A 22,154-nucleotide genomic window follows, 5' to 3' on the forward strand; every position below is an offset into this window, starting at 1 on the left:
CAGAGTTTCCTGAAAGGAAAATCCTGCCTGACTAACCTACTGCAATTTTTTGAAGAAATTACTAGCAGGGTAGGCAAAAGAGATGCAGTGGATGTGGTGCACTTGGATCTTCCGAAGGCCTTTGACAAGGTTCCACACATGTGGCTATTTAGCAAGTTAAGAGCCCAAGGAATTACAGGGAAGTTACTAGCATGGGTGGAGTATTGGCTGATCGGTAGAAACAGAGAGTGGTAATAAAGGGATCCTATTCTGGCTGGCTGCCAGTTACCAGTGGAGTTGCACAGGGTTTGGTGTTGGGACTGCTGCTTTTTACAATGTACAACAATGATTTGGTCTATGGGATTAATGGATTTGTAGCTAAATTTGCTGATGATACAAAAATAGGTGGAGGAGCGGGTAGTGTTGAGGAAACAGAGAGCCTGCAAAGAGCCTTAGATAGTTTAGGGGAATGGGCAAAGAAGTGGCAAATGAAATACAATGTTGGAAAGTGTATGGTCATGCACTTTTGTGGAAGAAATAAATGGGCAGACTATTATTTAGATGGGGAGATAATTCAAATTGCAGAGATGCAAAGGGACTTGGGAGTCCTTCTGCAGGATACTCTAAAGGTTAACCTCCAGGTTGAGTCAGTGGTGATAAAGGCGAATGCAATATTGGCATTCATTTCTAGAGGTATAGAATACAAGAGCAGGGATGTGATGTTGAGGGATTATAAGAGAATGATTCCAGGAATGAAAAAGTTACTATATGGGAAACGTTTGGCAGCTCTTGGGCTGAATTCCCTGGAGTTCAGGAAAATAAGGGGGGATCTCATAGAAACATTCTGTATGTTAAAAGGCCTGAATGGATTCGAAATGGCAAAGTTATTTCCCATGGGAGGGGAGTCTAGGACAAGAGGGCATGACTTCAGGATTGAAGGATGTCCATTTAGAACAGAAATGCAGAGAAGTTACTTTAGTCAGAGTGTCGTAAATCTGTGGAATTTTTTGCCATGAGCAGCTGTGGAGACCAAGTCATTTTGTGTATTTAAGGCAGAGATAGATAGGTTCTTGTTTAGCTAGGGTAATCAAGAGGTATGGGTAATGAAGGGTATGGGGAGAAGGCAGGCGAGCGGGGATGACTGGACGAATTGGATCAGCCCATGATTGAATGGCGGAGCAGACTCGGTGGGCCAAATGGCCTACTTGTGCTCCTTTATCCTATGGTCTTATCGGTAATTGGGTCTTCAATTAGATTGGCTGCTTTACCATGTCAGTGAAGTGTATTAAAATCAATTAAAAATATAAATTATTACAAATATCCATAAAGTATAATTATGTATGTATGAATGTGTATAACAATCAGGATGTGGGGAGAAGCTGAGGTAATATCTACAGATCCCTCTGCACTCACAATTGAAGGATCTAATAAAGGAAACACTGCCTCTGCTTAAAACCAGCTCTCCTACAAAAGTCAACTCCCTCCTAATTCCATACTGGTTTGGACATTGATTGTTGAGTTCTCACTGGTGTCACGTCAAAATCTTTTCCCCTCTGGACTGTGGAACATCTTCAACAGACCCAGTAGAAAGCCTGCAGTGAATGTATCAGGGCAAACAGTTTGACATCACATGAGCTCCTCCAAGCACACATTGTAGATGGAGATGTCTCCTGCTGTTACATAACCAGCACATAGAGAAATAACTTGAAATGTGATGTCCTCAGCCAGTAATTGAGCAGGAACTTTGCCTTGCTGTGACTTTCGCTGCTGTGGAACCAGTGGTAAAGAAGCTTTGCAAGTTCTTGGCCAGTACAGCTCAACTTATGTCATGGGATAGAGTTAGCCGTGGAACTGTCAGAGTAAATGCTACAGGGAGCACCCTCTGAGTCATGACAAATGGAGGAACATGTTCTAATTTCCTCATCACAGACATAGCACAGCAGTGTGATGTAAACATGACGCTATTTCCATTCTGATGAGCTGCAGATCAGGAAGGTTCAGGGATGCCACTTTCCTGTAAGAATGAAGTGCAAGTCTGGCAGGATTAGGAAATCCTGGCTGACAAGGGATATTGAGATTCTGGTCAGGAAAAACAAGGCATCGGCAGTGAATCCCTTGAGGAATGTAAGAGATATAGGTATACAATTAAAAGAGATCAGGAAAGCAAATAGAGTATGTGAGATAACATAAGCAGATAAGGTAAAAGAATTCTGAGAGTCTTACACGTCTATTAAAAGGAGAAGAGCAACAAGGAAGAGATTAAGTTCCCATAATGATTAATGTGATCATCCATATGTGGAGCTACAGGAGACTGGTGAGGTCTTAAATTAATATTTCTTGTCTGTATTTACTGTGGAGCAGGTCATGGAAGATAGGAATTAAGGGAAATGAATAGTGTTCTATTGGAACATATCATTACAAAAGAAGAGTTGCTGGCAGTCTTGAAGAATATAATTTTCAGATAATCTCATAGGGCCTGAGCAAGTGTAGCCCAGGATATTATGAGGAGCTAGGGAGAAATTACTAAGGCCTTGGCAGAGATATCTGCATCACCCAGCCATAAGTGAGGGAACAGAAGTGTGGAGGATTAATGGCAAATATTGTGGCTTTATGTAAAGAAGGGGTACAAAGGCACGCCAGGAAGCTGCATGTCAGTGAGACCAACATCACTGGTCGGAACCTTACAAGAGAGGATTCTGAGAAATAGAGTCGACTAGCAATTGGATAAGCAAGGACTGATGAGGAATAGTCTGCATGGGAAATCAGATCTCACCAATATGAATGAGCATTTGAAGAGGTGACAGTGTCACGATGTACGCTGGCAATGTTGGAACCCAATTGCACAGGAAATCCAGACTCCAATGTGGAGACGGAGACCAAAGTTTATTCATAGGAATTCCAACAGAATGTCAATGGCTGAGCGGCAACTGCAAGACTGAACGCTCTCAAATTGGACCCCGCGATTAGCGCTAATCAGGCATCCGCTTAAGTAATACAAGTAATATGGAATTCCTGAGCCTATCAAAATGATGGAACGCACACCATGATGGACTGTTTATTGTCACCAGATATTTTAACCACGTGAACCTTAAGTCAGTGCTCCCCAGATTCCATCAGAACATGGACTTTGCAACGAGAGGGGAGAATGTGTTGGACCTTGTTTACACAAACATTCCCGACCCCACCTCAGCTACTCAGACCACGTCTCTGTTATGCTAATCCCAGCGTACAGACAGCACATCAGGCGCGCCAGACCTGTTCAGAAGCAGGTGAAAACCTGGCCAGCAGGAGCCATCTCTGCTCTTCAAGAATGCTTTGAGCACACTGACTGGCACATGTTCAGGGAGGCTGCAACTGACGGCGACTCTACCAGCTTAGAGGAGTACACGGCATCAGTGACTCAGCAAGTGCGTCAATGACGTCACTGTGGCCAAGACCATCACTACACGCGCTAACCAGAAGCCATGGATGACCACAGAGGTGCGTGCGCTGCTGAGGACCTGTGACTCCACCTTCAGAGCAGGCGACAGGGCAGCCCTAACAACAGCAAGGGCCAAACTGTCCCGGGCCATCAAAAAAGCAAAGCGTGCACACGCCCAGCGAATCCACAGCCACTTCCAGGATAGGGGCGGCACATGGCACCTGTGGAAAGGCATTCAGAACATCACCAACTACAAGACAACACCACCTGCCCGTGCTGGTGATGCCTCCCTCCCAGATGCGTTGAATAACTTCTATGCTCGTTTTGAGGTGAAAAATGACATGGCAGTGAGGAAGACCACTCCTCCTCCGAACAACCAGGTGCTGTGTCTTACCTTGGCTGATGTGAGGAGAACCCTGTGCAGGGTCAACCCATGGAAGGCTGCTGGACCAGACAATATTCCTGGCAAAGTGCTTAGAGTATGTGAAGACCAGCTAGCTGAGATTCTCACTGACATCTTCAACATCTCCGAGCAGCACCGTCGTTCCTACGTGCTTCAAGGCCGCCACCATCGTCCCCGTGCCGAAGAAGTCTTCAGTGTCCTGCCTCAACAACTACCATCCCGTCACACTCACAACCATCATCATGAAGTGTTTCGAGAGGCTCGTCATGGAGCACATCAAGACCCTGCTGCCCCCCTCACTGGACCCCCTGCAGTTCACGTACCGTCCCAACCGTTCAACAGACGATCCCATTGCCATCACCCTCCACCTGGACAAAAAAGACACTTACGTTCGAATGCTGTTCATAGACTTCAGTTCAGCATTCAACACAATCATTCCTCAGAAACTGATTGGAAAGCTGAGCCTACTGGGCCTGAACACCTCCCTCTGCAACTGGATCCTAGACTTCCTGACTGGGAGATCTCAGTCCGGATTGGAAGCAGCACCTCCAACACCATCACACTGAGCACGGGGGCCCCCCAGGGCTGTGTGCTCAGTCCACTGCTGTTCACTCTGCTGACCCACAACTGTGCTGCAACACACAACTCGAACCAAATCACCAAATTTGCCAATGACACGGCCGTGGTGGGTCTCATCAGCGAGAATTATGAGTCAGCTTACAGAGAGGAGGTGCAGCGGCTAACAGACTGGTGCAGAGCCAACAACCTGTCCCTGAATGTGAACAAAACAAAAGAGTTTGTTGTTGACTTCAGGCTTCAGGAGGACACGGAGCGACCACTCTCTGCTGAACATGAATGACTCCTCCGTAGAGATCGGTAACAGCACCAAATTTCTTAGTGTTCACATGGCGGTGAATCTCACCTGGTCCCTCAACACCAGCTCCAGAGCAAAGAAAGCCCAGCAGCGTCTCTACTTTCTGCGAAGGATGAGAAAAGTCCATCTCTCACCTCCCGTCCTCACCACAGTCTACAGAGGTTGTATTGAGAACATCCTGAACAGCTGCATCACTGCCTGGTTCGGAAATTGCACCATCTTGGATCGCAAGACCCTTCAGCGGATAGTGAGGTCAGCTGGGTAGATCATCGGGATCTCTCTTCCCACCATTACCGACATTTACACATCACGCTGCATCCGTAAAGCAAACAGCATTATGAAGGACTCCATGCACCCTTCATACAAACTCTTCTCCCTCCTGCCATCGAGCTGCCATAGCAATCCATAGAAATGGATACATTAACAAAGGTTAAGAGACATTTTGACAGATGTGTGGATAGGAAAGGCTTAGAACAGGGCTTCACAAACTTTTTTATGCCATGGACCTTAATTCATCAACTTCAGTTTGTTTATTTATGTGTAATTAATCTGTAGATTTCATTCTCACTTTCATAAACTATTATGCATTATGTATACTGCAGTGCTTTGCATCTTGGTTTGGAGAAACATTGCCTCACTGGACGGTATACATGTATATAGTTAAATGACAATAAACTTGACTGGACTGGACTGGACTTGATCCCAGGTTGGGAGCCCCTGGCAGAGAAGGATATGGAATAAATAAAATTAAATGTGCTGAACTTAGATGAACATCCTGGTTGGCTTGGACGAGTCAGGCTGAAGGGCCTGTTGTTCTAATATATATCAAAGACATTATGATTCTATACATGAGCTTCAACTGCTATGCTTAAATTTTTAAATAATTGGGGAAGAGAAATTTTTCTTTGATCTCAGGCTTGACGCATGTTCAAGAAAATCAGGAATGCTCAGTTTCCAAGATATGAGTTTGTTGAAGTTAATCATGTCAAATATGATAAACACTAGTTGAAGAGAAACAGATTTCTCTCCCAACTGGCTCTACTTGGAAGCAGTAGCAGTGAAACCACCCGCAGCGAAAACCTTATACTTTACATCTGGGCTGGAGTAGTTTCTTACCTTTGTGCGGTTGTCATCAATTCTGTCACAGTATTTTCACAGAAATCAATTCTCCCTGTTAAAAGAAAATAAAATAAAATTTCAGCTGCTTTGTACTTGCAAGAACAAGAGAGCACAGTTATTAGACCAATAGGTACTTGAACATGGTGGACCAAAGGTGATCTATTACCTGATGCACATTTAAAGATTAAAGATGAGCTTTATTTGTCGCATGTACATCTGATCATACAGTGAAATGTATCGTTTACAACAGTTACCAACAGAGTTTGTGCTGGGGGCAGCCTGCAAGGGTTCCATGCTTCTCGCACCAAAATGGCTTCCATAGGACTTACTCATCCTAACCTGTGCATTTCTGGAACGTGGGAGGAAACTGCGGCCCCAGAGGAAATCCTCGCAGTCACTGGGAGAACATACAAACAACTTGCAAACAGTGGTGGCAATTGGACCCTGATCGCCGATCGCTGGTGCTGTAATAGTGTTACAGTTAATTGCTGTGCTCCTGTGCAGCCAATTACATTTACTGGCAGTTTGGATACAGGGAGATAATCCAACAGGATAATGCAGGAGGTTTTCTCAATGAAAAAGCAAGGTCTTTTGTTTCTCACATCTCTTGATGTCTCTACCTCTGAGAAAAATAACTCAATCTTTCTTGAATACTGGTTCACCACATTCTGGGAGAAGAAATCTTTCCTAATCCCAGTCTTAAATGTCTCACCCTTCAGATAATTTCTAAGATTCCAAGCTTACTTACTTACTGTCCGTTACACCACTGGTGTTTAGGGCAGCAATGAAGGTGTCCTATCTCTGGCAGTGTTCGGGGCTTCCTTCATTGTGTCAGTAGGTTCCTCTCGGTTTTCACTGCTGTCAGTCATGCAAGTCCCAGGTAGAGACTGAGCAATACCGTCAAACTCTGATGGAGAGGAATTTTTCATTTCTGTTTCCATGACAATTTTGTTGAACCAATCAGGCTTGTCAGTCCTGAGTGAACCCCCCGAACCTGGAGGATTGGGGGACCACTCTAAGTCTGGCCCCTACCCTCTGACCTGTTCGGCATGGGTGACCCGATGAACTGCCAAAGCATAAAGCCCTCACTCCAGCCAACGTAGCTCTCTGCGTCATTGAGGCATGCAAACCTCCAAATCTAACGACAAATTTGTGGTTCTCTTGGAGGTAAGTCTCATTAGACTATCCTGTATTCCCTGGCATTTGAAGCATCCTACCTGCATCTGTATCACCCTGCTAAAATATTGCTCATTTCTATGTGATCACCTCTCAGCCTACTGAACTCCATCAAATAAAAACCAATTACATTTGCTCTCTGATCTTGTGTCACTTGTGGCATTCCAGAAATCAGTCTGCTGATCCTTTGCTTGCCTTCTTCCTTAACAAGAACATCTTTCATTGAACCAAATCTGCTGACAATGCTGGTGGCCCAAGACTGAGGCTCGAGTCAATGTCTGATCGATTTAAGCTTCAGGCCAGAAAGGAAAGATCGGGTATGGGCCAAATCGAGGCGGTGAGTCCTGCGTACAAGAGCGTGTCAAAGCAGCAAGAACCCCTACCATCCAAGCTATGCTGTCTTCTTGCTGCTGTCAGTACGAAGGAGTTGCAGGGGGCTTAGATCCCATATTACCAGGTTCAGGACCAATTATTATCTGCAACCTGTAGGCTCCTGAAACATCATGGATAAATTCACTCACCAACACTGAACTGATTCTGCAACCGATGGACTCACTTTCAAGGATTCTACAGTTCATCTTCTCAGTATTTATTTGTTTATCTCCTTCACCTTTCCCCTTTCCCTCTCTCACCATTCTCCTAACCTGCCCATGACCTCCCCCTGGCGAGCCTCCACTTTCCCTGCTTTCCATGGCCTTCTGTCCCCTATCAGATTTCCCCTCCTCCAGCCCTTTATCGCTTTCACCAATTGACTTTCCAGCTCTTTACTTCAACCCTCCCACTCTCTCAATTTCACCTTGTACTTCTCCATCTCCTCCCACCGACTTTCTTACGTTGACTTCTAATCTCCTTTCCTTTCCAGTCCTGATGAAGGGTCTCAGCCCGAAACGATGACTGATGACTCTTTTCAATAGGTGTTCCCTGGCCTTCTGAGTACCTCCAGCAATTTGTGTGTAGTGCTTTGCTTTCCAGCATCTGCAGGTATTCTCTTGTTAATTATTTATCTATTATTTGTTTCTTTTGTATTTGCACAATTTGTCTTATTTTGCACATTGATTGTTTGACATTTTTGATTGTGTGTAGTTTTACATTGAGTCTGTTGTATTCATTTGTATCTACTGTGAATGCCTGCAAGAAAATGGATCTCGGGGTAGTATATGGTGACAAAAACTTAATTTTCTTTCAACTTTGAAGTGATTTATCTTGGAAGGACTATCTTAATGAATGGCCAGAAATATTACCAGATGAGATACATTCACACCCAGCCAGCGAGAGTCAGATCAGAGACAGGAGACCCTGTGCTGAGAGACTCACATTTAAACGGCTGTGCCGAAAAGCTTCTCATTCTCTGAAACGTGGTGACAACATACACTTAATGCTCCTGTGTGAAGTTCCAACAACACAATATCCAGCACACATCAGTCATTCAGTTGTACTCCATTGACCATCATAAAGAATCAAACCCTCCAGCACTTACCCATGCTGTTGACTTCAATCACATTTCTGCAGCTGCTGACACTGTTGGACATGGACACACTGACCACTTCACTGGACTTCTCTCCATTAATATTTGAGGCTTTGCAATAATACAGATAATTTTTGTATTTTATGGATTGGCAATGTAGATCAAGTTTGTTTGTGTCAGAGATCTTTGAATCCTCAGATGGCGTCTTTTCATACCATGAGTACTGAATGGGAAGGGATCCATGGACAGACTCACAGGACACTGACACGGAGTCCCCACAATTTGAGCCATTTGTTTGTGGTGAAAATCGAAGCAAAGGAAGAGACACAGGTTCTGTGGAACAGAATTAGTGAACATCTGAAAATCAAACACAAAGATTTCAGCAGTTCTGTATCTCAACCAGGAGCCACCAGTTTGGAATCTCAGCAGCTCATCTACTCCACTGTGTCTCGTCATCCTCACAGCTGCCAGAACGTACATGTCTGTCAGTACCTCCAAAAACAGCAGGACTCCTGATCAGATCAACAGTGGTGACACAGAGTATGTGTCAGTATGAAATTCAGGGCTTCAGTCTCTCTCAGCAGTGGGGAAACAGTCTAAAGTGAGACCAAACAGTTTGACTCTGGAATAGCAGCATTTGTGGATGTTCTGGAAAACTCTCCATAGGTTGAAAGCAGGAAATTGTCAGATACATACAAAATGAATGGTGACTTCATTTTGTGAAGTCAGAAAGAGATGAGTTATACAGCTCTCGTTACATGCACGTGCAGTTCAACTCTTTGAGTGATAATGCATTATGCAGAAAGTTTAAAGTTAATAACTCATCTCCTTCTACTTTAGGCCACGAACGTATCAATCACCTCTGATGTGGACCACTTTCTGGAAGTCCAAAATGCCGGCTTCTACAAAGAATGGATCTGTATGCTCCATGACTCTTTAGATGCTGGATTAGTTCCTGAGGATTGGAGGGTGGCATGTAACCCCACTTTTTAAAAAAGGAGTGAGAGAGAAACTGGGGAATTATAGAATGGTAAGCCTGACATCGGTGGTGGGGAAAATGCTAGAGTCAGTTATCAAAGGTGTGATAACAGCACACTTGGAAAGCGGTGAAATCATCGGACAGAGTCAGCATGGATTTGTGAAAGGAAAATCATGTCTGACGAATCTCAGAATTTTTTGAGGATGTAACTAGTAGAGTGGGTAGAGGATAACCAGTGGATGTGGTATATTTGGATTTTCAAAAGGCTTTTGACAAGGTCCCTCACAGGAGATTAGTGTGCAAACTTAAAGCATACGGTATTGGTGGTATGCTATTGATGTGGATAGAAAATTGGTTGGCAGACAGGAAGCAAAGAGTGGGAATAAATGGGACCTTTTCAGAATGGCAAGCAGTGACTAGTGGGGTACCGCAAGACTCAGTGCTGGGACCCCAGTTGTTTACAATATATATAAATGACTTAGACAAGGGAATTAAATGCAGCATCTCCAAGTTTGCGGATGACACGAGGCTGGGCGGCAGTGTTAGCTGTGAGGAGCATGCTAAGAGGATGCAGGGTGACTTGGATAGGTTAGAAGCGGGCAATTCAGAAGTTTTCCAGATGTTCCTCTGTACTCTCATGTCCGTCTCAATCAAATCAGAATTGTGCACGGTCCCCTACTTAACAGATAACAGACATCACCATCGAAGTGGTTGTGCGTGCTGCTGTCGCGCCGCCATCTTATCCTTCTCATTAGTAAAGGCTTCATCTCCCTCTGGCTGAAGAAGTTCCTCCTCATGTCTCTTTTAAAGGGACATCTTTCCATTCTGAGTCTGTGCTTTCTGGTCCTAGATGCCCACACTGTAGGGAACCTCTCTTCACATCCACTGGGGTTTGCAATGCTCGATAGCTTTCAATAAAATCCACCCTCATTCTTCTAAACTCCAGCACGCACAGGCCCAGAGCCTTCAAATGATGTTCATACATTCAGGGAGTTTAACATCACCTGGACTGTGGTAGTGGAGTGTTGGTTTTCTGACAACATCAGACTTTATCGCCAGCAATGTGCCATCAGGATCGTTGCTGTTATTTGTTAACCACTCTTATTGTCATCAATATTAATAATCTGGAATGAAACTGTAGGTGGCATGATTAATAAGTTATGGGTGAGACAGCAGTGTGGTGGACAGTGGCAAGAGTTGTGTAAGTTTACACGAGGATCTTGAAAATGAGCCGGTGTTCAGCCCCATTATTCTGTGCCAGCAAGCTGCCCCCTCCCCACCTGAGCCTGTATTGTCTGTTTGCATTTGACCTGTCTCCCTCTCTTCTCGGTCCTACTATCAGGTGGAAGGTGCAGGAGCCTTGGGGCCCACACCACAGGGTTCCTCAACAGTTGTTGTCCTGCAGCTATCAGGCTCCTGGATTGGTTTCACTCGCCTCAGCACTGAACTGACTCCGCAGCTGTGGACTCACTTTCAGAGACTCTGCCTCTCATGTTCTATGTATTATTTGTTTACATAGTTTTATTATTTGCACGATTCATCATCGCTTGCACATTGATTTTTTGTCAGTCTTTGTTGTGTGTGGTTTTACATGGATTCTATTGTGTTACTTTGTTTTGTGGGCAAAGGTATGGTGGATAATCACAGTCTTTATCCCAGGGTGGGGGAGTTGAAAACTAGAGACCCTCGGCTTAAGGAGTGAGGGAAAATTCTTAGAGAGCCCGGAGCAGCCGTGTTTTACACACACAGCCGTGTGTGCATGGAAAAGGCTGTCAGAGGAAGTACTAGAGATGGTTACAAATACACTATTTAAAATACATTTGGACAAGTTCATATATAGGCAAGTTTTAGAAGGATACGAGACAAATGCAGTGAAATGGGAGAAGCTCAGGAAGACACTGTGGTCAGCACAGATGATTTGGGGTGAAACTCCTGCGTCCATAACCTATAACTCCTTGACTCTGCAGCATCCTCTCTAAACTGGAACATGCTTTTAAAAGGATAAATTCAGAATTCTATTTCATTGCATAGATGTGACAGCTCATGGGATCACAGCCTATCAGATTGCACTTCAATCTCAACAATCAAAGTTCAAAGTATACTTATTATCAAAGAATCTATACTATATACAACCTTGAGATTCACCTCCTTCCAGGCAATCACAAAAAAATAGAACATCCCAATATACAGAAAAAAGAGCAAATCAAAGTAAGCAAATAACATTTGGAGCTGAAATTCACAAAACTGAGGCCACAGCCAAGAAGCCAGTCATCACTGTAGTCAATTCATGAGGCCATTAATTGCCAACCACAGCCTCAGTTTAGCGTAAAGACACGTAAACCTTCTGTGCAGCAAGCTGAACAGCAGCCCATCCCTCGCCTTGGACTGACATTCCTTTAGTGATTAAAAGGGAATTGAAGGTTTATTATCCTTGTTGTAATCATGAAATGCAGCAGCCTTGTTCATAGAAGGAATGGATTTCCTTCTCATGTCTCAAAGCGAGTGAGGTTTTTTATTTAACATACAAAAACCCAATTTCAGCGGTTAGTAATTTACCTGGGATGCTCAGATATTCAAAAGCTAGAGACGACCAAAGACAATGAGACCATTAGACATAGGAGGAGAATTAGACCATTTGGCCTATACAGTCTGCTCCACTATTCCATCAAGGCTGACTTATTATCCCACTCAATTCCATCCTTGGCATTTCTCCCCATAATCTTTTGATGCCTTTCCTAAACAAGAAACTATTAAGTACGCTTTAAATATACTCAATGTCTTGGCCTCAAAAGCCATGTATGGTATTGAATTCCACAGATTCAACACCCTCTGGCTACAGAAATTCCTCCTCATCTCTGTTCTAATGTACGGAGTCTGCACATCCTCCATGTGGAATGTATGGGGTCTCCCCGAGTGGTCCTGTTTCCTCCCACAGTCCAAAGACATACTCATTAGGATAACTGCTCTTTGCAGATTGCCCTGTGATTATGTTACAGTTAATTGGGTTTGTCGAGAGTTCGATCGGTGTTGTGACCCAAAGGGCTGGAAGGGCCTATTCTGTACTCTATCGGTAAATAAATAAAATAAAGGGATGCCCTTGCATTCTGAGGCTGATTTTTCAGGATGATTTCCCCATAAGGAAACCACTTTTGATCATATACCTCCAAGTACCCCAAAATCCTGTTCTTAATAATAGACTCCCACATCTTCACAACCACTAAAGTCAGGCTAACTGGTTGACAATTTCCTTCCTTTCGCCTCCCTCCTTTCTTAAAGAGTGTGGTGATACTTCCAATTTTCCAATCCTTTGAACATTCCAGTCTAATTATTCTTGAAAGATCACCACTAATGCCTTCATGATTTCTTTAAATAACTCTTTCAGAAACTTGGGATGTAGTACATCTGGTCCAAATGACTCATCTACTTTCAGATCCCTCAGCTTCTCAAGCACGTTTTGCTTAGTAATAGCAACAACACTCATCTCTGCCCCTGCCATTGCCAAATTTCTGTCATTCCCACTAATATTTGCAATATTATAAGTCCTTCCTTTTGCTTTTATGAGAATCAGAAGTCGATACCAGTCTGGACTTTTCAATGTAAAGCCAGAAGTATTAATGGAATGCTCTCAATTTGTCGAGATGCGCAAGTCCAACTATGTTTGAGATGCTCCATATCTTCCAGGAGCAAGTGACAGACTTAACTGTTCACTGCACTTTAGTTCTACCCCATGGATGCTGCAATGTGCAGCTTCTACAAATGCAAAGAAATTCCTTACCCTCACTAGAGGTATAAGAGCAGCAGTAACAGAGTAATAAAAAGAAATATTTAAATGTATCCTCCCTTGAAATTAGAACTTACCGCTGCCATTGATTTCTGTCACGTAACTGCAGATATCTCTGTTGTTGAAGACTGTCGCAGTAACCATTGCACTGGATCTCGCTCCAAGCCGATTTGAGGCACTGCAGTAATATTGCTGGTGTGTGTGCTTGAAGGATTGACAATGCAGAGTCAGTTCATTGGTATCTGAGATCTTCGGATACCCAGATGAGGTTTGTTCATACCATCTGTATTGAATGGGATGGGATCCCTGGAAGGACTCACAGGAAAGTGACACTGAGCCCCCAAGACGTGAGACATTTGCTGGTGACAGATATCGAATCACAGGAACAGACACGAGTTCTGTGGGAAAGAATTAAACATTCAGACACTGAATGAACATCTGAAAATCAGACACTCTTCTGTCACTTTATTATGTACAAATATTAACCTGATCATTAATACAAATATCTAATCAGTCAATCAGACGATCAGCAACTCAACTCATCAAAGCATGCAGAAATATTCAAGAGTTTCAGTCAATGTTAGGCCAAAGTCAGAATGCGGAAGTATTGTGATCTAAGTGCCTTTGAGCATGCAATTATTGCTGGTGCCAGACGGGGTAGTAAATATCTAAGGCACTACTATCCTCCTGGGATTTTCACACACAACTGTCTCTAGAGTTTAGTGAGAATGGTACGAACAACATGAAAAAACATCCAGAGAGCAGCAATTCTGTGAACAAAAGTGCTTTATTAATGAAAGAGGTCAGAGGAGAATGGCCAGACATGTTCATGCTGACAGAAAGGTGACGGGAATTCAAATAACCGTGGGTTATGACAGCGGTGTGCTGAAGAGCATCTGAAGGTACAACACGTCAAACCTCGAAGTGGATGAGCCACAGAAGCAAGAGACCATGAACATCCACTCAGTGGCCACTCTGTTATGTTCAGGAGGTTTAAAGGCAGCAACTTGTGAGATATCTGTCACATGTTTGGAGGCTTTCAGGAGAGAATGAAATTGTAACTGGGTTCAGTGACCTGCCGTATAGAGGGAAACATTTGGTACTGATATTACTGCAGAGATAGTGAGGGATGGACAGTGTCTGGCAAAGATCATGAGACTTTTATTTTATGGAATGCACAAATCAATCACTGAGAAACCTACCATCATTTACTGTTAGTTCTAAATTAAATCTTGTATCGAGACCTGGTGTTGTAATTCCACAGCTGTACCATCCTGAATCTCCAGAGTGAAGATCCTCCATAGTAACAGTAAATATTCTCCGTTCCGGGTTATCTGTGATTGACACTCGTCCACTCCGTCTGTGCTGCCCATTTGTTTCCACTAAAACTGAACAATGGACGGTCCATCCATGGCACCAATACTTTGTGTCTGAGCGGTACTTTTCTTCATAGTGACAATCGATTGTGATCGCTCTTCCCACAACTCCTCTTACAGATTTCTCTGCCCACAATGCACCTGAAACTGAGGGAGGCATTGTCAGATGTGAGGGAAAGGAACAATTTAATACAACAATTATTTTTCAACATGACGGTAAAAACAGGTGCAGGTCATGTACGGCATGTGGTCCATGACAACACAGCCAATGATTTTGGTGTGAAGTGCAGTCAGTGCTGTTACTGTGTCAGCCGTGTCAGTGATCTCTCTCCCCTGTGTCAGTACATTGTGGGTTCACTTCCCACTCCAGAATCCTGAGCAGAAACCCAGGGCTGATCTTCCAGTGCACTGCTGGGGGAGAGCCGTAGTGTAGCCAGAGGGTGTTGACTCTATGGAATTCAATACCATACACAGCTTTTGAGGCCATGAAAGTGTTCAACTTTCAGTTGCTTCAGAATATGTCAGCCTTTGAAATGTCCACAGAGCTTCCAGCTATTTCATAAGATGCTCCCAATTTTGTGTGTGTGTGTGTGTGTGTGTGTGTGTGTGTGTGTGTGTGTGTGTGTGTGTGTGTGTGCGCCTGTGTGTGTTCAGACAAGGTTCTGAAGCAATTTGTAAATATTGTACCTATCAAGTATTTCTATGTGTAGTTAGAAGGTGGTGCAACAGTGGTCATTAGTGCTTCTGTGTCTAGAAACTCAGGTGAGATTTCAATAACTGTTGAGATACTTTGAGTACGAAAATCCAATTTATTATTTCTGGAATTTAAAAAACAAGTATCAGTAATAATAATGATGAACTGTCAGATTGTAAAGATCCCATCTAGATTGGAAAGACTTTTAGGGAGAGAAATTTCTTATCCCTACCACCCTGGTTTACCTTTGACTCCAGATCTAGTAACGTTCTATGCTAACTGCACCACTGAAGTGGCCCAGGAAGTCTCTGATTTCAAGACAATAATGTCAAATGTCACAGTGATCCCTGCAGAGAGAGAACAGATCCCAGCAATGGTAGATCTGATGTTCTCGCTTAACAGGTTGCAGTAGATTTCTCCAGCTGGACATATTCTCCCCACACCTGGCTCTACACAATTCCTCTTTTCTCCTTATCTGCTTCCACCTCTCACCCACCTCCAAACACCATCCCTTTTCCACCCCATTCCATTTGCCTGTTGTGCTTCACTATTCCTCAGCCCCGACTAACGTGAGGACCCAGCTTCACGCCTCCCCCTCTCCTATTTAACCCTCTCCCGCTCTACTCACACATGAGGCAGGGTCTCAACCCGAACCATTGACATTTCCTCTGCCCCTGACAGAAGCTGTTTGACCCATTGAGTTTCTCCAGGAGTGAACTCTGAACTCCAGTTTCCGACAGCTTTAGTGTCTACGGGTATCAAGCATTCTTGTGGAAACGTTGTACGACCCCCAATCCAACACTGATTATGCAGTTGTCCAGTGCTGTCTGTAACTCACCAGGTAGGAAACCAGTCAGAAGGATCAACGTCCACAGCATTTTATTCACAGAGACACAAGCAGGACCTGTCTGTCCTCAGAGAGAAATGACTGAAATAAAATAAGGAAGAAGTCAGTCGGAAGTTTGATCAAAAAAACTACAGTAACACAATTGGTGTGTGGTACATGACAATCTGAAAAGCTTTTAGTTATATTTAGCAGAACAGGAACACTTAAACTATTCTCAAAGAGTGAATGAAATGCTGAGAAGTGTTAAAATATTAGAGACAAGCAACAGGAAACGTTTTAATCTGAAGTCAAAATAAACGACTGTAGGTGTCCTGAAGCAGGGAATTAAGCTGAAATGTTGACCACCTGACTCCTGAAGTTCAATTTATTTTTTGCATGATTTATAGTGTTAGCTGTGGTGCGTCATTGGGAAAAGTGTTCATGGTGAAAAGTTAACGATGGAAAGAGAAAGAGCCCATGTAGAGTGTTGTGAGTGTGAGGAGAAAGTTTGATGGCTCTAGGCGTGTACTCACTGGAGATTAGAAGAATGAGGGGGAGAGGGGGAATCATATTCAAACCTATTGAATATTGAAAGGACAAGACAGAGTGGATGTGGAGAGGATGTTCCCTGTGAGTTCTAGGATCAGAGGGCAGTGCCTCTGAGTACAAGCACATTCCTTCAGAACAGAGATGAGGGAAAATTGTTTTAGCTGGACGGTGGTGAATCTGTTATATTCACTGTCACAGATGGCCGTGGAGGCCAATTCACTGAGTATATTTAAAGTGGAGATTGATAAATTCTTGAATAGTAAGGGCATGAAAGATTATGGGGAGAAGGCAGCAGAATAGGGTTGAGAGAGAAAATAAATCAGGCACAATGGAATGGTGGAATAGACTCAAAGGGAAGAATGGCCTAATTCTTCTCTCTGCCTTTTGGTCCTATGGTCTTCTAATACAGGCATCAATCTGCTGAACCTCTTCTGCAATCCCTTCAATGTTTCCACATCCTTCTTGCTATGCTGCAAACACAACTACACACTGACCTGAAGTGTGTCCTAATCATATTTTTATACATTTGCAACCTGAATTTTCATGTGCACATTGCTGGCTCATTGCTATTAGCGGAAACACATCTCCCTCTGTTCCAAATTTCAGGGAGTTATGGACTTACACTCCAAGCTTTGTCCGTCATTCCGGATCTTGCCTTGGTACCCCCAGCACTCAGGGCAAACCCTTTTCTCATTGTTACCATCAGTTAGGAGATACAGAAGCCTGAAGGCACACACTCAGCAATTCAGGATCAGCTTTTTCCCCTCTATCATCCAATTCCTAAATGGATATTTTATGCATAAAGACTACCTCACTTTTTTAATGTATATTATTTCTGTTTGTGCATGATTTTAATCCATTCAGTATATGTATACCGTAATTTATTTTTTTCTCTTCTTCTATATTATATATTACATTGAACTGCTGCTGCTAAGTTAACAAATTTCATGACACATGCCAGTGATAATAAAAGTGATTCTGATTCGGGTTCTGATTTTGATTCTGATAATTCAATGTTTTGGGGAGCTTGCTGCTGAGGAGGGAGCAAAGTAGGAAATAGGTGTGATGTAGAAGAGGCTTTTCACGCAAACTCAGCATACAGTACTTCACTTCATTCCCTCTCCTCTCTGAAAACCGTGTCTGCTCTTTGAAGGAAACTTTAAAGCTCACCTTTTCTGAATTCTATTCCATCTGTCAGTGCAATTTCAAGAACTCTGATGGATTTTCACTTTACTCTGGTTAGATGTGAGAGGAAACCAAGTGAATGGAATTACACAGTCACAATGGAGTAAAATCCATATCAGATCTGTTCTTAAACCAAATCAACTCAATTTTGACAGGAAATGATCTGTGTTAAGTAGACAACCCCTGTAGTTTCTATTTCTCATAGAATCACAGGGCACAGTTAATGGGCTCTTCACACTTGTCCAAGGAGAAGACATTTCTGTCTCACCTAGCTCAACTCCATGGTCTCCCTTTCCCCTAACCCTGCATACCTTTGCTGAGATTCTCTGTCTCTAGCATCACAGTATCTCTGTTCACCAGGTTTGATCTTTCTATGTTAGTCGAAGTGTGATCTATCCACATTCACGCTGTGCAATTCCCTGGGACAGATGAAGTCTGAGGAGAGCTTCAGTACAAGGAATAACAATTCTCACATGTCACACATATTGTAGAAGTAATACAGAATCATAATCAAAATCAGTTTTAATATCACTGACATAATGTATGTTATGAAATTAAATGTAGCAGTCCTAAATGGGAATGTTCGATGATTACCATTGGAGCTCTACACAGAGTCACGACTTCTCGGTGCCATCTTGGATTTTATCTGAACAATGTTAATTGTTCAACCTTGATTTCATTGTAAACACTGGAAAATCTGCAGATGCTGGAAATCCAAACCAACACACAGAAAATGCTGGAGGGAACTCAGCAAGTCAGGCAGCATCTGTGGAAATGAATAGATAGTCGACATTTCAGGCTGAGGCTTTTAGTCGGGTCTGAGAAGAAGGTGAGAAGCTGTCTGAATCAAAAGATGGGTGAGGGGTGGAAGGCTATCTGGAAGGTGATCAGTGATGCCAGCTGGATAGGAACAGGTGTAAAGGCAGTAAAAGAAGGAATCTGACGTGAGAGGAAAGTGGACCATAGGAGAAAAAGGAGGAGGGGCCTAGGGAGAAGAACCAGGCTGGTGAGAACTGGTAAAAGAAGGGCCTCCGACTGAAACCTTGACTGTCTATTCACCTCCATAGATTCTGACTGACCTGCTGAGTCCCTCCAGTATTTTGTGTGTGTTGCTTTTGACCTCATTGTAGTATGAGGGTTGAGGTGATTCAAGAATGTAGCTCATTTATATTTTCCTGAATTTTTGTTGCTGACTTTGCAATTGTTTATAAACACTTAATTTCACATTGTATATCAAGAGATAAATCATAAAATAATTCAGTATAGATGGAGAGCTGTTGTAATTTTGGGTTTGTTACATTTGCTTTAGGGGAAAACAGTGCAGTATATTAGCCATGAATGTATATCTGCTTAAATTCTGTACATTGTATAGTATGAGTGCTGACTCTATTGCATCAGTCACTGCTGGCATCAGTCTAATGTTCACGCTCAGCGAATGATGTGGTTAGAACTTCTGTCTTCTTTACTTGTCTTACCAAACAGAATATAAAGAAGTAACAGCAGATGCTACACATTGACAGATTGTTCTGGCCTCTTCCTGCATTGCACCATCACTTCTTGGAAAACCTCTCAAAGGTCATTTTCATAAATAACCTGGATGAGGAAGTGGAGGGATGGGTTAGTAAATTTGATGACACAAAGTTTGGGCGTGTTGTGGATAGTGTGGAGGGCTGTCAGAGGTTACAGCGGGACATTGATAGGATGCAAAACTGGGCTGAGAAGTGCAGATGGGGTTCAACCCAGATAAGTGTGAGGTGGTTCATTTTGGTAGGTCAAATATGATGGCAGTATACAGTATTAATGGTTAGACTCTTGGCAGTGTGGAGGATCAGAGGGATCTTGGGGTCCAAGTCCATATGACACTCAAAGCTGCTGCGCAGGTTGACTCTGTGGTTAAGAAAGCATGCGGTGCATTGGCCTTCATCAATCGTGGGATTGAGTTAGGAGCCAAGAGGTAATGTTGCAGCTATATAGGACCCTGTTCAGACCCCACTTGGAGTACTCTGCTCAGTTCTGGTCGCCTCACTACAGGAAGGATGTGGAAACCATAGAAAGGGTGTAGAGGAGATTTACAAGGATGTTGCCTGGATTGGGGAGCATGCCTTATGAGAATAGGTTGAGTGAACTCGGCCTTTTCTCCTTGGAGCAACGGAGGATGAGATGTATAGATAGAGGTGTATAAGATGGTGAGAGACATTAATTGTGTGGATAGTCAGAGGTCTTTTCCTAGGGCTGAAGTGGCTAGCATGAGAGGGCATAGTTTTAAGGTACTTGGAAGTAGGTACAGAGGAGATGTCAGGTGTACGTTTTTAATGCAGAGAGTGGTGAGTGCATGGAATGGGCTGTCAGCAATGGCGGTGGAGGTGGATAGATAGGGTCTTTTAAGAGACTCCTGGATAAGTACATGGAGCTTAGAAAATCAGAGGGCCATGGGTAACCCTTGGTAATTTCTAAGGTATGAACATGTTAGGCACATCTTTGTGGGCCAAAGGGCCTGTATTGTGCTGTAGGTTTTCTATGTTTTTAACTGTGGGTCAATATCCTGATGAGAACAAGTGCAGAGATACAAAACATCTTCAGCAAAGTATTTTTGTTTCAGCAGCTAGATCACTGAACAACAATAACAATTTGGTGAAGAAAAGTGAAAAGGTCATTTAACCATCGTGTTTAAACTGGATCCCAATCCTGTGCATACCTCTAAATACAATGGTGGGATTGTAAAACATTTTCCATTCGGTTGTTGAGAAGTCATACAAAAAGAGCAGCTTCATGAGGTATTGGTCAGACTGCATGTGGAAGATGGTGAACAGTTTTTGGCCCCTTATCTTTGAAAGGATGTGCTGTATTTGGAGCGGATCCAGAGGAGGTTCCCGAGAACAATACCAGGCATGAAAGGGTAAATATGTGAGGAGTGCTTGATGTCTTGGGGTCTGTACTCGCTGGAGTTTAGAAGAATTGGGGAAGGGTTCTCAATGAAACCTCTTGAATAGTGAAGGGCCTAGACCTGGGTTGGTGTCTATGTGGAGAGGATGTTTCCTCTGGTAGAAGGGTCCCTGACCAAAAGGTACTGATTCTGTGGAATTTATTATCACAGATGGCTGAGGAGGCTAAGCCCTTGGACATATTTAAAGCAGAGGTTGATAGGTTTTTGTTTAGTAAGGGTGTCAAAAGGTACTGGGAGAATAGGGTTGAGGTGAACAATAAATGAGCCATTATAGAATGGTGATACAGTCTCAATGGGCTGAATGGCCTTCTGCCACTATGTGTCATCGTCTTATGATCTGAAGTGATAGGGCAATGCAGGGAAAGGTTGCAACAGTTAGTTTACGTGAGGCATCCATTGATACTTAACTATATTCTATTTTTACAGAATAAGACAAGTAAAGAATACGGAAGTCCGAACACAGACTCAGGGCAGTAATTGTTGCCAAAAGTGCATCTACGAAGTACTGACTTGAAGGGGGTGAATACTTATGCAATTAATTATTTTGCATTTTATATTTCAAATAATTTACATCACTATGTAGAGATCTGTTTTCATATGCAGAAGTGTCCATAAATCATGGCTTCATCACCTGGGACTGAACTGTATTGTCTTTGTCTTACACCTCATTCCTCTGAGCAGATCTGCTTTCTAAACTGACAGTGTTCCATTATTTATCCAGATCTGAGGAGGGGTCCCTGACCTGAAACTGGGTTCAATGGCCCAAAACGTTCAGTGCTAATTCCTTTACAGAGATGCTGCCTGATCTGTTGAGTTCCTTCAACACTTGTGTGTGTTCAATCAGTATACAGGAGGACGTTTGAAAATCTGGTTGTATAGTGTCACAACAACTATCTCTCATTTAACATCATCAAAACCAAAGTGCTGATTATTGACCACAGTATGAGGTATCCAGAAGTCCACGAGCCAGTATTCAGCAGGAAATCAAAGGTGGAAAGAGTCAGTAACTTTAAATTCCTTGGCATTATCATTTTAGAGGATCTGTCCTGGGTCCAGCACAAAGAAAGCTGACAGCGCATTATTTACTTAAAAATTTGCAAAGATCAAACTGTCATCTAAAACTTTGACAAAGTTCTATAGATCCACAGTGGAGCATATTCTTACTGGTTGCATCATGGCATGGTATGAAAACACCAATGTCCTTGAATGGATAAACCTATAAAAGGTAGTGGATAAAGTCCAGTTGATCACAGATAAACCCCTCCTCACTGTGGAGCACATTGTCACACTAAAAACAGCATCTATCATCAACTAGGCCATGCTCTCTTCTTCCTGTTGCCGTCAGGAAGCAGGTACAGGAGCCTCATGTCCCACACCAGCAGG

At 43.2% G+C, this 22,154-nt stretch overlaps 1 pseudogene; it reads right to left on the reverse strand.

Moving 5' to 3' along the window:
• LOC140209405 (uncharacterized) overlaps window positions 1-22,154 on the reverse strand; it is a 110,139-nt pseudogene that overhangs the window by 48,082 nt on the left and 39,903 nt on the right.

The sequence above is a fragment of the Mobula birostris genome, chromosome 14 (assembly GCF_030028105.1).
Source record: "Mobula birostris isolate sMobBir1 chromosome 14, sMobBir1.hap1, whole genome shotgun sequence".
Classification (NCBI taxonomy): Eukaryota; Metazoa; Chordata; class Chondrichthyes; order Myliobatiformes; family Myliobatidae; genus Mobula; species Mobula birostris.